This window comes from Malus sylvestris, chromosome 16, assembly GCF_916048215.2.
Source record: "Malus sylvestris chromosome 16, drMalSylv7.2, whole genome shotgun sequence".
Taxonomy (NCBI): domain Eukaryota; kingdom Viridiplantae; phylum Streptophyta; class Magnoliopsida; order Rosales; family Rosaceae; genus Malus; species Malus sylvestris.
The window spans coordinates 37,509,489-37,526,031 of NC_062275.1; the positions used below are offsets into that span (position 1 = coordinate 37,509,489).

Sequence of the window (16,543 nt, forward strand, 5' to 3'; positions counted from 1 at the left end):
ATAAAGTTGATACAGCAGGTATTCAAACGTGGGTGCTTTGGTTACAGGCATTTTTGTCTTCAAACCTTGGCTCCACAGCCAACAGGAAGTGGGTTCAGTCATATGTTGCTTTCACCTGCTGCTTTATTTGGAAAGCCTGTTGTGATTTTGTGTTCAATTAGGTACCATTCAACCCCACCAAGGTGGTGTTGGCTTTATCAAATGTGATGGGATCATTCTTGGATGCGATGAGGGCATCGGGGACAATTGGGGTCTTCTGGATGTATCCCCTTTCACTACTTTCACCTTAGTCTGTCTTTCTAGGTGTTTGCCTCTCGGTAGCCTTTCGTGTACCTTTTGGCTTCTTAGCCCCGGAATGAAGTTCCTAGTTTCCAAAAAAAAAAAAAAAACCTAAAACAGAGAAGGAGTTTGTAAACGAATCAAAATAGCACCTTCGGCTTTAACGACCAAATCCCTAATAAAATAGCAGACGTGTGAGCACGATTGGAAGCTAAGGCCAAAGCACCCACATCAATAGCGTGACACCAAATTACATGACGATAAGAAAGACAACATAATACCCAAACAACCTCACCAAGTTAAATATCTAGCCTTGTCCAAGTTATATGATGTGTCAATAATATTTCACATTTTTATACATCAAATTATCATCATTTTTCTAGTTTTGTAACATTTTCCCTAAATGTTTGTTAATCAAATGATTGAGAGTGTTTACTTCTGCACATGAGAATATGTTTCTCGATTTATACATGAAAACACGGATTAACAATGGTCCTTAAAAGTTTATTAATAAAATGGTAGCTTTTCCAAACTTTTCTAATTTTAAAAGAAAAGGTTAAACGTTATAAAGTCATTGTTGGCTCCAAATGTTCAAGTGTAATAATCATCTTCAATCCATACAGTGTCAAATTTCACTTTTAACTCTTGTGCATGAGAGAAGTATTAAGTTGCTTTTAGACTTAAATACAGTAAAACCACTATGTAGTAAAAACCTCCTTATAGTCATAAAAATTTAAGCTCTTAACTTGGGCTTGTTATGTATAAGAATAAACTGCACATTATATTAAGTTATTATTTTTATAGGTCACGTATTAAGGAACTCACCTCCATATGGTAAGGATTGTCAATAAGTACAAAAAAAAAAACACAATCACAAATAAAAGTTTAAGATGAACTTGTTATAAGGCCTATTTCACTGAAGAATTATAGTGAAGTGCGGCAAGCATAGAGAGAGAGAGAATTGGGTGAATATTGAGGTGTGATTTCTCACCCCATTATGCCTTTATTTATAGTAGTAGGGATGGTTAATTCCTTACTCCAATATGATTACAACTCTAATAAGATAATATCTAAAGTATAAGATATAGTATAATCCCATAAGGATTTCCTAGGATTTACACAATCACATTCCTAAACTATTATGACTCCAAAGCTCCCCCTTTAGTGTGTAATTACTCAAGTAAATGGTGCATTAGGTCTGCAACGATGAAGTAAGTTCAGTTGGACAAGTTGTAGACGCAATGAGTGAATGCGAATCTCAAATCAACGAAATAATGCATAAAAGGTAAAACTCACAAAATCTCGGTATGGTAAAACCCAAGGTGGGATAAAAAAAAACCCATAGACTAAGGACAAAGGTGAGAAGTTGTATTCAGTTAAAAGTGTATGTCTTCTGGACATAAGTAGCAAGCTCACAAGGGTATGATCAGCCCAGATGGATGCATCGTCACAACCTAGTTAGGTAGCAAAAACCTAGTGAAAAAAATGCTTCTAATCATAGGGAAAAAAAGTACATTAAGATCAAGTGATTATACTTCTGGATACTCCCTTTGAGTTTGACAAAACTTCCAAAAGAGAACTAAATGCATTGCATATGAATAGTTAGGCATACCAATTCCCTGGACAAGTTTTTGGAAGGTAGACTTCGGTAGTGACGTCGTGAAGAGGTCAGCAAGGTTATGTGGGATCATATTGCTTGACTTCAATCTCTTGATATATGATGTAGACGCAATATATCTGGCATTAACTTCATTAATGTATCATGTATTGGTTTGATTGATACATGCGACATAGCTTTCATGGATCGTTGTCGAGACTCATCGATGGATGAAAACCATAGGTATTTCGAATATGCTCAACAAGAACTCTCAACCATGTCTTACATGTGGCGTACTGAAGTGATGTGAGTCTTGGAATGATTAAAAGATTTTGCAACTAAGGTCATATTGTGAACCTTCAAGATATTGTGGTGTCTGTAATGATAGAAACATAACCATCCAGGGATGTGCCTTGTGTGGGTTTGATAAGTAATCAGCATTAGCATAACAATAAGGCAAGCATCATTCCGAGAATCAGGGGGTCATATCCGCTCGGGATGCGTAGGGATAAGCCCAAATTTGTAATACCTTCAGGGTAGCACAAAAACGTCTTTGATACCAATTTAGTGGCTGCGTGTAAGTGCAATGCTGCATCTTTACCAATAGATCAACATCAAATGTGATGTCCTATCTAATTGCAATGAGCTAAGTACAACAAAGCGCAAAGTTGAACTCATATATGAAACTTCGGATTCCATAACCTCTTCAAGGGCCTCATTTTCATATAGCTTATGGAAGATCATAGGTATACCCAAAGGTAACACCTTCAAGGTATAGTTCGACTGATATACTAAAATATAGTCAAAACAATGCTCGAACTGCAGGTCAAGGCACTAACGAGTTTTCCTAAGATCCTTCATCTAAAATTCCATCTTTATGTGCGAGGCAGTTTTCTCAAGCTCTTCCAAAGTCTTAGTGAGATTTATGTCATGGACATAAACTGAAACTTTACTAATTCGGAATATAACTTCTTAATTTACATGCAAGGGCATAATTTCATATCCTTGGCATATCAATTAATCACTTAGACGGGTATATCACATCCGCCGAATTGCTTCAATCCGTAAAGTGAACGCCTCAAACGAGTTGAGAGGGTGTTTCGTGGTTTTGAACTATTTTAATTAGTCCATGTAATTTTTCAAGAACTTACATGTAAATCTCCATATCAATATTATGATTTACTGTTGTATGCACTACTGTTATGCTCTTACTGATGTGACATCCGATAAAAATGAAATTTAGTCCTAGAATGTGTACCAAGTGGGGAGGTTGTGTAGGGAACCTAGACGTTAGTATAAAAATAAATAAATGAGCCTTTCGGTTCGAAATATTTCATATCACAATTTCCTTACTTATGGCTTCGTCATTAAGCTGATGGTATTTCGTCACCTCTATAATGGGGTTTAATTGTCAATTTAGTGATAGCCATCACATTTCCACCCTTAGCTAGAAGGCTAATCGGGTCGGGTGTGTTAATTTGGTAGTAGAGCATAGTCAGTAGAAAATACATTTGCATTGAATGATGCCAGTATATTTTGATGGGATATTGATGTCGATTTGACAAAAATATTCTATTTTCGTGTGTGTGAACTGTTGTACCTGGTTTATAGCAGTTAATTGAGGTATTATCCCAACAAATCCCCATTGGAAAAGTAAGGTTGTACTCGGACAGAGATTGTCTTAAGTCATGGAGCATGTTCAATTGATGACCGAAGATCAAATGATGAAGCCAAGTTTTGGCTAGAAAACATAAATGATGTAGTAGAAGTTACGAGATGTACGGAAGATCGAAAGGTGTGCACCACAAAATTCTTCATGTCGGGAGTGCTAAGTATGGGTGGAAAGTAGAAAAGAGGACGATGTCGGTGAATAGCCAATGACTTGGGTTTTATTCAAGGAAAATTTAAGACTAATTTCTTAAGTTCTAGATTTCAAGTGGTGTAGAGACAAAAGTTTCCATCGCTTAAGCAAGGAACTATGTCGGTAGCCGGTTAAGAGTGGGAATTTCAGAGATTTATTAATTTGTGTCCGGGATTTGGAAATAACAAAGAAGAAACTGAGAATTAGGTTATATTAAAATTAACCCATAAATTTTATGCTTGTTTTGTGGTTAATGGTGGAGTTATTTAGGAAGTTTCTTTCTGTATAACTCTGAATGTGGAGCAAAAAGTAATTTGTAAGAAGAAAGATGAATAGGTAGTGAAGACGGTGTTTAAGAAGAATGGACAACTTTTGGGATATGCGTATGGTAGATCTAAGGTGACTACTGCTCCAGTGAGTAGGATATCGGCGAGTAGTGTGCATTTCTTTGGGAGTGAATCATGAAGTGGTTCTTTCCAAAAGGATGCACTACATGTTTAACTACATGTTTCATTTAATTGTGACAACAACCGCTGGACCGAAGCACATTTAATTAATTGTGGTTACCCAGGACATTATCGGAGTAATTTCCAAATTCTAGTAGAATACTGGAATGTCCTTTGGTATGACTTAGCAACCGGACTATGGTTATGGCCCATAATCGATCGATTAACTAGTTCAATCAATATATTTTTCCCCGAGGCTCAACAACCTTTTCGACGATGGTAACCTCGCAAAGTAACTTAGGATAGACGTGGCTTCGGCAGCAGATAGGATAGGAGAAATAAAGATCAGTGTGCATGTGATGACCACAGCTGAAGTGAAAACAACAATTCGGACGACATAACTCAAGGACGTGTGTTATGATGAATTTGCAGCAGGTTTTTGAGGATGCATAAATTGAGTCATTATTACTCAGCATTCATTTTCTTCCTTTTAGATGGTACGTGCCCTTATGAACAATGCATAAATTGAACAATTTATGTATATTACCCAAATAGGGGCAAAATCGTAACTTTGCACTCTCAGGGGTTTATAACTCCTTCCTTTTTTCCACTGGCCCCACCCCCTCTTCTTTCTTTCTCTCTCTCCTTTCTCCACTCCTCCATCAGTCCACTTATTTTATCTATCATCTTCCACTTGGCCCGGCTCCCTTTCTCTCTCTTCTCTTCCCATGTTCATTCTCTCTTTATACAATATATATATATATATATACATATCCTTTAACAAGAGAGATCTCCATTGTTCTAAAAAAAAAGGGAGCAGCATCTTGACCTTTGAATAGCCATAAGGAAATTGTGTGGTTGAGATTAAATAGCTCATAAAATCTTCTTTTTTTCCTTTTCATTTTTTCGTTTCCCTATTTCCTTTTTCTTTTCTGGTTCTCTTCTCTTCTTTGCGACAAAGACGTACAGGCATCTCCCACGAACAAAGCTTTGTGCTTAGCCAAATCACAGGCCATCGTGTCTAACCTTTCAGATTTCAGTTAAGGGTCTCTTCCTCATTCACTATTTTAGGTGATTAATTTGGATATAGGGTTGAACAATTGGGGTTTATATTTTTCGAATTCTAAACACAAAAACCTATTTCCATTCTGATTCAGGATGGTTCCAGTTTCGAATGGGTCCATAAATTTGGTGGTTTTCTTTCAGGTTTTAGGGTAAAAACCTTTTGAGTTCTAATTCAAATTGGTTACAAGTTTGGATGGGTCCATAAATTTGGTGGTTTTCTTTTAAGGTAAAAACCTTTTGAGTGCTAATTCAAATTGGCTTATAGATTTGAATGTGTTAGTGGAGTAGTTGAATAATTTGACTTTTGTTCTTCTTTTCAAGTTTTGTTGATGCTTTTTATTATTCTTTTTGGTGTGGATGTTTGGTTGTGCTAATGTTTAAGTTATGGAAGCTAATGAGATGGCTATTGAAGTTACGGAAACTGACAAAATGCCTATTCAAGTTATGGAAGCTAATGAAATGCAAGTTCCCATGGAAAATCAGTCAGAAATTGTAGCTAGTATTTGTTTTTTTCTATCCTCAAGTAATGAGTTCAAGCCTACCATAGGTCAACATTTTGAAACATTAGACGAAGTGCTTGGATTTTACAACAACTATGCAAGGGAGGCTCGGTTTAGTGTCTGAATGCATTCAAGTAAGAAAAATAAGGATGTTGAGATCACGAGAAAGGAGTTTGTGTGCAACAAAGAGGGAAGTAATACAAAAGAATGAATTGGTGACAAACAAAAGTGTCGTGGATTAACCAAAGAGGGTTTTAAAGCAAGATTGATAGTTGTGAGATTAAACTTGGTGGGTATAGAGTCACTATATTTGATGAGGGTCATAATCATCCAATAGCATCCCCACGAAGATGCCACTTGCTAAAGTCTCATCACAAAGTTATTAAATGTCATAAAATATTAGTTGATCAGTTAGACATGGCAAACATACCTCCACACAAACAATTTGACATTCTTGGATTGCAAATAGGTGGAATTTATATAATTATCGAACAAAAGTGTGAAACCAGATGAAAGGGCATGATGGAAAATGTTGCACGATGATTTTTTGCTAGAGCAAGAAAAAAAATTTGAATTCGCATTCAAGATTCAAGCAAATGAAGAACACAAGATTACTCAAAGTTTTTGGGCCGATTCAAGTTCTAGGCAAGCATACAAGTTTTATGGTGATGTGGTCATTCTTGACACTACATACAACACCAATTCGTATAGTATGATATTTGCCCCGTTCATGGGTGTAAACAATCATTTTTTCTGGTGCTTTTCTAAGTGACGAGACGACAGATTCATTCATTTGGTTATTTAGAGAATTTTTTAATGTCATGCCAGGTGATGCTCTAAAAATGATTATTACTGATCAAGATTCAGCAATGACAAAAGCTATTCCCTATTGTTTTCCAAACACGTTTCACAGATTTTGTATGTGGTAGATTTTGGATAAGTTCTCGAAAAAGTTTCATGTGATCAAATACAGAGATCATTATTTAGATTTCAAATCATGTATTGGGAGCCAGAGACTAGAGAGGAGTTTGATGTGAAATGGATGGCCATTGTTTCAAAAAGTGGATTATCTGGTAACAACTAGTTGCAATCAATGTATAGGATTCAATCTACTTGGGTTCCAACCTATGTGAATCATGTTTTTTCTACAAATTGCTCAACTAGTCAGAGAGCTGAGAGTGGACATTCATTTCTAAAGAAATATGTTTCCAAGAACAACTCCTTCCTTGAGTTTATGGTTAAATATAATAAGGCATTGGTACGCCAACGTCATTCGGAGTTGAAGGCAGATCACATTGATTTGAATGAAAGGCCAAAACTCAAATGCCCTATTAAGATGGATGCGCAAATGGCCAATATTTATACACGTAGCTACTACCTTGATTTTCAAAAGCAGTTGTGGGAAAGTTACTGCTATAATATTGAGCTTACAAGTGAACATAATACTTGTAACATGTTTAAAGTTTTGCCCATTGATGACAAAAAGGGTAGAGTTCGTGAAATTTTGTATGAAAAATCTAGGGATTTTGCATCATTTAGCTACAAGCAATTTGACAGTTCAAGAATCCCATGCAGTCATCCTTTGGCATATTTGCATAAAGTACGTCAACTTCAGATATTGCAGGATGAATACATCTTGAAGAGATGGACTAAATCCAAGGAAGAAAATATCGGTAATATCGGAAATATCGGTAGTCCGAAAACACGGAAATATCAGGATAATATTAATATCGATAAAAATTACATGGAAACCACGGAAATTGTAAGAAAAACTTGGAAATTTTTATTGAAACTTTGCAGGATGTTTATTTAGTCAATTATCTATTAGTTTATCACAAAAAATTGAAAGGAAATGCATTGCATGATGGATTTAACTGATTTAAGTTGATTATATAGCGAGCTGGCAAACATTGTAAGTATAGAAAATATGTAGTAATTAATGAAATAAGTTTAAACACACCATAATCATTTATATATAATGAATTAGTACAATATTTTACACTTTATACATTGTATGGTAAGATACATGAGTGACTTAGTATCACATAGAGTGAACGTGGTGAGTAGTTCAAAAGTAGATACTTGAAAAGAAATTAATCAAATTTTAGTATGATGTAATTATTTGGACTTGATTTAAAATAGAAATTTATCATATATAATATATGTAACTGAAAAAAAAATAATCAAATTTTAATATGATGTAATTATTTGGACTTGATTTAAAATAGAAATTTATCATATAGAATATATGTAACTGAAAAAAAAATAATCAAATTTCAATATGATGTAATTATTTGGACTTGATTTAAAATAGAAATTTATCATATAGAATATATGTAACTGAAAAAAAATTAATCAAATTTTAATATGATGTAATTATTTGGACTTGATTTCTCTTTATACATATATTCTTCTTCCTATTTTCTAGTATTTCAGTTTAGTAAGTGATTTTAAATTTCGGAGACGAAATTCTTTTAAGAGGGGTAGATTGTTACACCCACCCCAATTTAAATTGTATTTTCACTAAGTTTGAGTTTATCTTGCTTTTAAAATTATTTTTAGATCTTAATAGGTGTGCCCAGGGGGCCCACCTTGCTTTTGTGTCCCCGTCTCTCTTTTCTCTCAGATCTCTCTTTTCCCTCACTCTCTCATCTCTACCGTGCTCTCTCTCTGCACTCTCTGCACTCTCTCCTTCTCCCCGTGAACCAACCCACACGCCACACCCTCACTTCCACACCACTTCAACGGCGACACCTCCTCATCGCTCTCTACACTCTCTGCACTCTCTCCTTCTCCCCGTGAACAACCCTCATTCTCCCTCTTCGCCCTCTCTGCACTCTCTGCACTCTCTGCATCTCTGCACTCTCTCCTTCTCCCCGTGAACAACCCACACCCTCACTTCCACACCACATCAACGGCGACACCACCTCATCGCCATCTCCGTCTCTACGTCTCTGTCTCTGCCTCGGTCTCTCCGTCTCCGTCTCTGCCTCGGTCTCTCCGTCTCCATCTCTCCTTCGGTCTCTCCGTCTCCATCTCTGCCTCGGTCTCTCCGTCTCCGTCTCGGTCTCTCCGTCTCCGTCTCTCCCTCGGTCTCTCCGTCTCCGTCTCTCCCTCGATCTGGATCCTTCTTCTTCGATCTGGGTTCTGGATCCTTCTTCTTCGATCTGGTTTCTGGATCCATCTTCTTCGATCTGGTTTCTGGATCCCTTTCTCACCTCCCGGCGGCGGCGACGACGACGAATATCGCGATAATATCGGTAATATCGGTAATATCGCGATATTAGCGATATTATCGCGATATTTTAAAGATATTTTATTTTTACTAAAAAAAATATCGCCGGGTCAAAAAAACGATATTATCGGCGATATTTCGCCGATAATATCGATATTTAATTCCTTGACTAAATCTACAAAACCTTTGGTTACGGTAGACAACTCTAGTGTGGAGATATTTGTTGACAAATTCGAACTTGAAAGGTGTGGTACATTATTCCAATAATATTCACATTTGATTGATAAAGTCATTCTAAATGATGAGGCAAGTAAACTCTTTTGTGAGACGATGGATGTTGTGAATGAAAAGATTAAGCCATTGGTTGGTAGTAGCAATGAAAATGTGGAGCCTCCTACAACCAAAGAAGATGTGGAACGTCTTGCAAAAAGAAAATGCAAGAAAAGGGTTAATGGTAACCTTTGTCATGGGTGTGGGCAATATGGAGTTAATCATGACAAAAGAAATTATCCAAAGCTCCATAATCGGTAAGAATACATACTCCGCATGTTTTTCTATGTATATCATGCAATTAATATATCAATAGTTGAAATGCGTTTGTTGTCTTTGATGTAGAATGGGCCATGTGGACCAAAATGTTACATGAAAATGTTATTGATGACAGGCAATCCTTCCAGCATTATTTGTAGGTATAATAGCATTATTATTGTTAATCAACATTTTTATGATTTCTATTTTTGGTTAGGATGAGGAGCACTCATTATCTATGGGATGCTAATCTCAGTTTTTTTGTTCCTGATTTACATAATGTTAATGGGGTTCCTCTGTTTTGTATAAGTTTATTCTATGAATTTAGAGGAATTGGCCATGAACTTGAAGGAATTCGAGTATTTTGTATGACTTTATTTAGAAATTTATATTCAATGACACAAGAACGATAGCATACCAACTTTGGAGGCAACATGGAAGACATCAAATGCCTATTTTGATTTCATTAAATATCAATCCAATTCTTTTACAATGCTTCTCATACACAGTGAAAAACAATACTAATTTACAAAAATTGATAAATAAAGACTTAAAGGGCTCATGCTTGATCAAGCAGCAAGTGATTATTCATGGATAATCCATATTCATAGTAAATACTTGAAGGGCTCCTGCAAAAAAAAAAATGTAACAAGCATAATCATTTGTGTTGTTTGATAGAGAATTTTTTGGTGGGAAGAACACCAAAGGATCAACTACATCTAAGAAATATACCCCAAAAGCAAATGGCAGCCTTAATAGAAAGCAAATGTTCAAACGAGTAATGCAAATGGCATGATTGGCAAGATATGGCATATACACAGTCAATTTAATAAGTAAAAGCAAATGGCAAACAATTTAATTATAATGAAAATGGCAGCCTTAATAGCAAGTCCTTGCCAATCGGTGGCTTTCCTGCAAAATCAAAACCCAAAAGGTTATAAGGTCCCAAGTTCATACTCTATTAATTCATTTCATTCAAATCTATAAGCCAATTTGAATTAGAAATCAAAAGGTTTTTACCTTAAAACCATAAAGAAAACCACCAAATTTATGGACACGTTCAAATCTGTAACCAATTTGAATTAGAACTCAAAAGGTTTTTACCCTAAACCTGAAAGGAAACCACCAAATTTATGGACCCATTCGAAACTAGATTCATCCCGAATCAGAATGGAAATAGGTTTTTGCGTTTAGAATTCGAAAAATATAAACCCCAATTGTTCAACCCAATATCCAAATTAATCACTTAAAATAGTGAATGAGGAGGAAATCCATACCTGAAATCTCAAAGGTTAGACGCGATGGCTTGTGGTTTAGTTGAGCACAAAGCTTTGTTCGTGGGAGATGCATGTGCGTCTGTGTCGCAAGGAAGAGGAGAGAACAGAAAAGAAAAAGTAAATAGGGAAAAGAAGAAAAAAGCATAAAAAAAAGATTTTATGAGCTATTTAATCTTAACCACACAATTTCATTAAAGCCTGTAACATGAGGGATCTCCATTTTTCTAGAAAAATGGGAGCGCCCTCTTGACCGTTGGATTGGCTTTAATGAAATTGTGTGATTAAGATATATATATATATATATATATATATATATATATGGGATCAAGGGACAAACATTTTGACAAATATTTTTACACTTTTTTTAAACCTTTAGATTATAAAACATCCAAAGGTTCATATTCATTCATTAAATGACATGGATGCTTAAGTGGATTTTAACTTAGATTAAACATAAAAATAAAATTCAAAAAGCATAAATATGGAAGGTAATTAAAAATAAAATTAAAAAGGAAGAAACCCTAGTTTTAAGCATGCAAACAAGAAAGGTAAAACTCCATTGATTCAAAGTATTGTAACCTCCATTTCCCTCTTTGCCGATGAGGTCTGCAACTTTCATAGGATTGATATGAAATTTTGATGCCTTCTACAACGAATCAAGCTATTAGTCTCTAGAATCTTCATTACGTAAGCAAAACCTACAAAACCCTAAACCGTATATTATTGTTCATATGTGTAGGGTGATTAAATTAGGTTTTGCAAAATCCTTTTAGTTTTGTCGATTTAGGAAATTGATGATTTTTCTACTTTTTTTAGCTTTTGGAATCAAACAAACAACTTAATTTCATTCGTCTGCGCTTTCAATTTTTTTTTTTATTATAGCAATTTCGTTTCCACTGACTATTAATCCTGTCCCTAGTATCACCTTTTTTTTTTAATCATTCCTTTTTTGTTATTTATTAGGGTTCATTTTTTATAAAATGAAAGAGCAGATTTCATCCAAGGCATTGCTTGATTATTGGTTACAGTATTTTCATGTTTTTTTTTCTTCTTATTTTTGAATTTTTTACGCTAGGTTCAAAGCTTGATTATTGGTTTTTTCAATTTTATCCTATTAGATATTAATTTTTGGATAAATGTTTTCTTTATTAGTTATAATCCACATCATCATCCAAGTCATTTAATGTCTAAAACTCTCCACATCTGTGACGACCTGTCCCTAATTTTGCCATGTAATTTTCTCCTCGAGTGTGTAAATTGACATTTATGCCCTTGTGGGCAAAGTGACATGGACGTGATTATTCGGCTTTAATTTATTTTTCTTGTTATCGTAATTAATTAGTACTCGTTGTTACGATCCCGTGAGTGCAAATTAGACCCAAATCGGATCTATAACGAAAAAGTTACGCACAATTAAAGTACATTAACAATGGGTAGAATTGTACATGAGTGTGTTAATTTATCAGTGTTGGAAACACTGTTTTTGATAAGGAGACAGATTTTTGTGTACGACTTATTGTACAAAATCTAAAAACCTTATCATTTTTCTTCTTTAAAATTGACCCTTGTACCTATTCCCCTTACCAAGCAGTTCATTTCCTCAATTCCCTCACCTAATTAGATTTTCTTTCTTTTCCACCAATTAGATCACTCTCTCTCCTCTCTGCCCAATCAGAAAGTTGTCACTCTCTCTCTTACCTTATCCTTCTCTTTCTCCCTCGCCCGTGACTCTTTCCCCTCTGCAACACACACACACCATCATCAAAACTTGTAGATCGAACCCAACAACACCACCATCACACTCATCTCGAACCCATGAACCCAGCCCTACAAGCCGATTCGAAAATGATCAAGTTTTGACTCGTCAACTCGAAAGCTCCGACTTGGAGGGTTGTACTCCAATGTGTTTCCAGCCGTGTTGCATGGTTTTGGGAGTCTTGGAAGCTTAGAGGTGACTCCCCAAGGCCATTAGCCTAGTTTTGAAGTGGAGCCGACGAGGAGACCTTTGGGTTTGAGACAACGAAAGTAAGGCCAAGAGTGTCGAGTGGATTTTGATCCACTTACGTCCACCTTTTGAACTTTTAAGAGGTAAAATCTTATTCTCCTCTTCCCAGGCTTCAAATCCATATAAAGTTCGTTAAAAATGGTTGAGAAATGAGCAAGATATGAAGATTTGAAATTTTTCCAAAAACCGGTGAAAATTCCACAGATGGCGGCGGACGGCGGTGGAGGTCCACTGGAGAAGAACACAGAATATTCTGTTAAAGTTAACGAAATATTCTAATGTCGTTAAAGTAATTGACGCCGTTACCATTAATGGAATATTTCGTCAAGTTTGACGAAATATTCCCCCTAGGGTTATTGTCAGCCTGTCAGGCGTGTGTGGCCGCACATAATGGCGCGTCTGGCCACCGGCCGGCGAATGGTTAACATGTACGGGTCCACGTCGTTGAGTAGAATGTTTTCGTATATTTAAATCCTCCGTTTAAGCAAACTATAGGGGGTTTTTCCTGGCCTTTTCGTTTATGTCCTTATTAATTAATTAGTTTAGTTACTTCGCATATAGGTGAGACTTATCCCGAGGACGTACGAGGTTAAGTAAGGCTAGAAGGCTACGATCTATCCACGTATCAGTGAGTGGGCATTTGTTTTCGTGTGTGTGTGTGTATATATATATATAAACTTTATAGTTTCCACAAATGCTTTTGAATTGATTTATGCATATCATGCCATGATTAAATAACGTTATAAGAAATGTTGTACTGTTGTGAAATGCTAAAATGATCCTATGGGATACGGTGGTAAGTTTATTATGTTGACTAGAATTATTGAATCATTATGGCATGCTTATATTTATGTAGTCTACTCATCATAGCTGCACCCGGTGTTAGTGCTCACCCAGGGCCAAGGCCAGTCTTTCACGTGTATGTTCACATCTGCACCGCATGCTCGCCTTGGATCCAAGTAGGTGCCAGTCCTGTCGTACATGTTGCAATAGGCAACCCCGACTCATATGTGATCGCGAATAGCGCCAGTCTTCATGTGATTGTAGCACTAGATAGTAGGAAGCATTGAGATTACAGTCACTTGAAACAATAACTTTGCTCTTAATTATTGTTCCATAACTTTCACGTTTTAAGATTGAGTGCACCTGTCATTTGAGTAATGTACTGTCATGCTATATATCATAGTGAATAAAGCATATAAGGAGCAAAGGGCCAAGGCATAAGAAATCATGTCAGCCATACGATGAGTTGTATAAGATATCACTTTGTCTCATTACAATTTACAACCACAGGCTCACTTGTACTTACAATAGCAAAAGGCTATTAACACATTGTATGTCACTACAAAATTGTAGCATTTGATACAACAAATCCAATTCTATACATCAACCTAAAATGAACTATAGCTATAGCTGAAAGTAGTAATCTGAAGCAACCCAAAATCCAATTCATGTTGTCATTCATTCTTGCAATCTGACACCCCCTAAAAACATTAGAGAGAAAAGCTTAATCAAATGAAAAAAATCCCATAGAAGTTCTCTTTCAATCTTGCAACCTCCATCCATGGACATTATACCCAAAGGACAGAGGGCACTTACGAAGATTGATGGAAAGATATAGAGATGGGAAAAAGGATTTACACATGGTCTTTATAGATTTGGAAAAAGGGTATGATAGGGTCCCAAGAGACATTCTTTGGAGGATTTTAGAGAAGAAAGGAGTACGAGTAGCATATATCCAAGCTATAAAGGATATGTATGAAGGAGCAAAGACTGCCGTAAGAACTCATGAAGGACAAACCGAAAGCTTCCCCATAACTGTAGGATTACATCAAGGCTCATCCTTAAGTCCTTACCTTTTTGCGTTGGTAATGGATGAGTTAACAGGACATATTCAAGATGATATTCCTTGGTGTATGCTTTTCGTAGACGATATAGTGGAGATCTCAACCATAGAATACAAGTTGGATGGATGAAGTGGAAGAGTGCATCCGGCGTGTTGTGTGACCGCCGTATGCTACTGAAGCTCAAGGGAAAATTTATAGGACGGCAATAAGGCCGGCGATGCTGTATGGCATAGAATGTTGGGCGGTGAAGCATCAACACATACATAAAATAGGTGTAGCGGAGATGAGGATGCTTCGTTGGATGTGTGGGCACACGAGAAAGGATAAGATTAGGAATGAGGATATCCGATGTAAAGTAAGAGTAGCCAAAATTGAAGGAAAGCTGAGAGAAAATCGGTTACGGTGGTTTGGACATGTGCAAAGAAGGGTTACTGACGCTCCGGTTAGAAGATGCGACTACGGGATAGAGGTTCAGGGCCAAAGGGGTAGAGGAAGACCTAGGAAAACTTTGGAAGAGACTCTAAGAAAAGACTTAGAGTACTTGGATCCAACGGAGGACATGACACAGGACCGAGCATAATGGCATTCTAGGATTCATATAGCCGACCCCACTTAGTGGGAAAAGGCTTTGTTGTTGTTGTTGTTGTTGTGGGGTAGAAGATACAGATGAAGGCGGCGAATCAGGCTAGGGTAGACGTGGCAAAAACGAAGAAGAAATGGGAGATATATAGGGTCGAAAGAGAGGTAGGGGTTGATGTTGTAGAACGCAACATAGATTGATGCATAAACGAAGATTTTTATGATGCATAGGGAGGGAGAGGGGAAGATGGAGGAGATTAAGACTAGGACGTAGGTGATGGTGTTTGAGAATATAAGGGAGGCTGAGATAGCAGAAGCCGATGCTGAGCCGATAAAGAAGAATATGAAGAGGCGCATGTGGCTGAGGTAGAGGCTGAAAAGGCGATAGCATCGAGAGAGGCAGAGTTGCAAAAAGAGGTGGAGAAGATAAATGCCTTGACTAGAATGGAGAAGCTTAAGGGTGAGTTATTGACTGAGGCCAGTGTTGAGTATGAAACCAAGGTACGTCTTGTGCTTCTTTCTTTTTCCTTCTTAAATATTATATAGAATACATATATGCATGCATTGGTTTTGCACGCATGAATACAGATGAAAAATTATGTAAACTAGTGCTCTACCTATATGAAATAGTTGATCCATCAGGGTCGTATTTTCAAATAACAAGTCGTTGATGGAGACTTTTATGCAAAGTAAAAAATGATCGAGGCAGGACTCTATGCTCGTCAACAAGCTGCTGATGCATAATGTTATGCAAAGAAAAGAGAGGTTGAAGGACTCATGGCCCTTGGACAAGCCCAAGGCGCATATCCACGCTCTCTTTTGGACGCAGTTAGAGGCAACTATGCAGCTGTGAGGGACTTCTTGGTGATCAACAATGGCATGTTTCAACAAGTTGCCCAGATCAATGCTGACGCCGTGTGCAGTCTTCAGCCCAAGATTAGCAGTTGGACTACTAGTGGCGCAAAGGGCAGTGATGACGGTGCCAATGGGGCTTTCAAAGAGATTGCGAGTGTTTACAAGACATTGCCATCGTTGTTCACGACAATTAATGAGCAAACTGGCATGTTGCCACCACCTTGGTTGGGGACTTTGTCCAATTCTCCTTCTACCAACTCGACTCTTGGCACATCAAACTAGCATGTTGTCAGCAACTGAGCTCTGAATTCATTTCAATTCAAACTACTTAGTTTTCGAATTACAAAAAAACTACCTCAACTATTGGGTCAACCACAGTTTCATACCCCATCTTTAAAACATTTCAATGTCATACCTTATCTTTGAATTTGTTGCAATGTCGTACCTTCCGTCAGTTTGTCTGTCAATT

General features: G+C 36.9%; 1 pseudogene; it reads left to right on the top strand.

Moving 5' to 3' along the window:
• Positions 1 to 15,306: 15,306 nt before the first annotated feature.
• LOC126609349 (flotillin-like protein 3) lies at positions 15,307 to 16,356 on the top strand (annotated as a pseudogene).
• Positions 16,357 to 16,543: the final 187 nt, after the last annotated feature.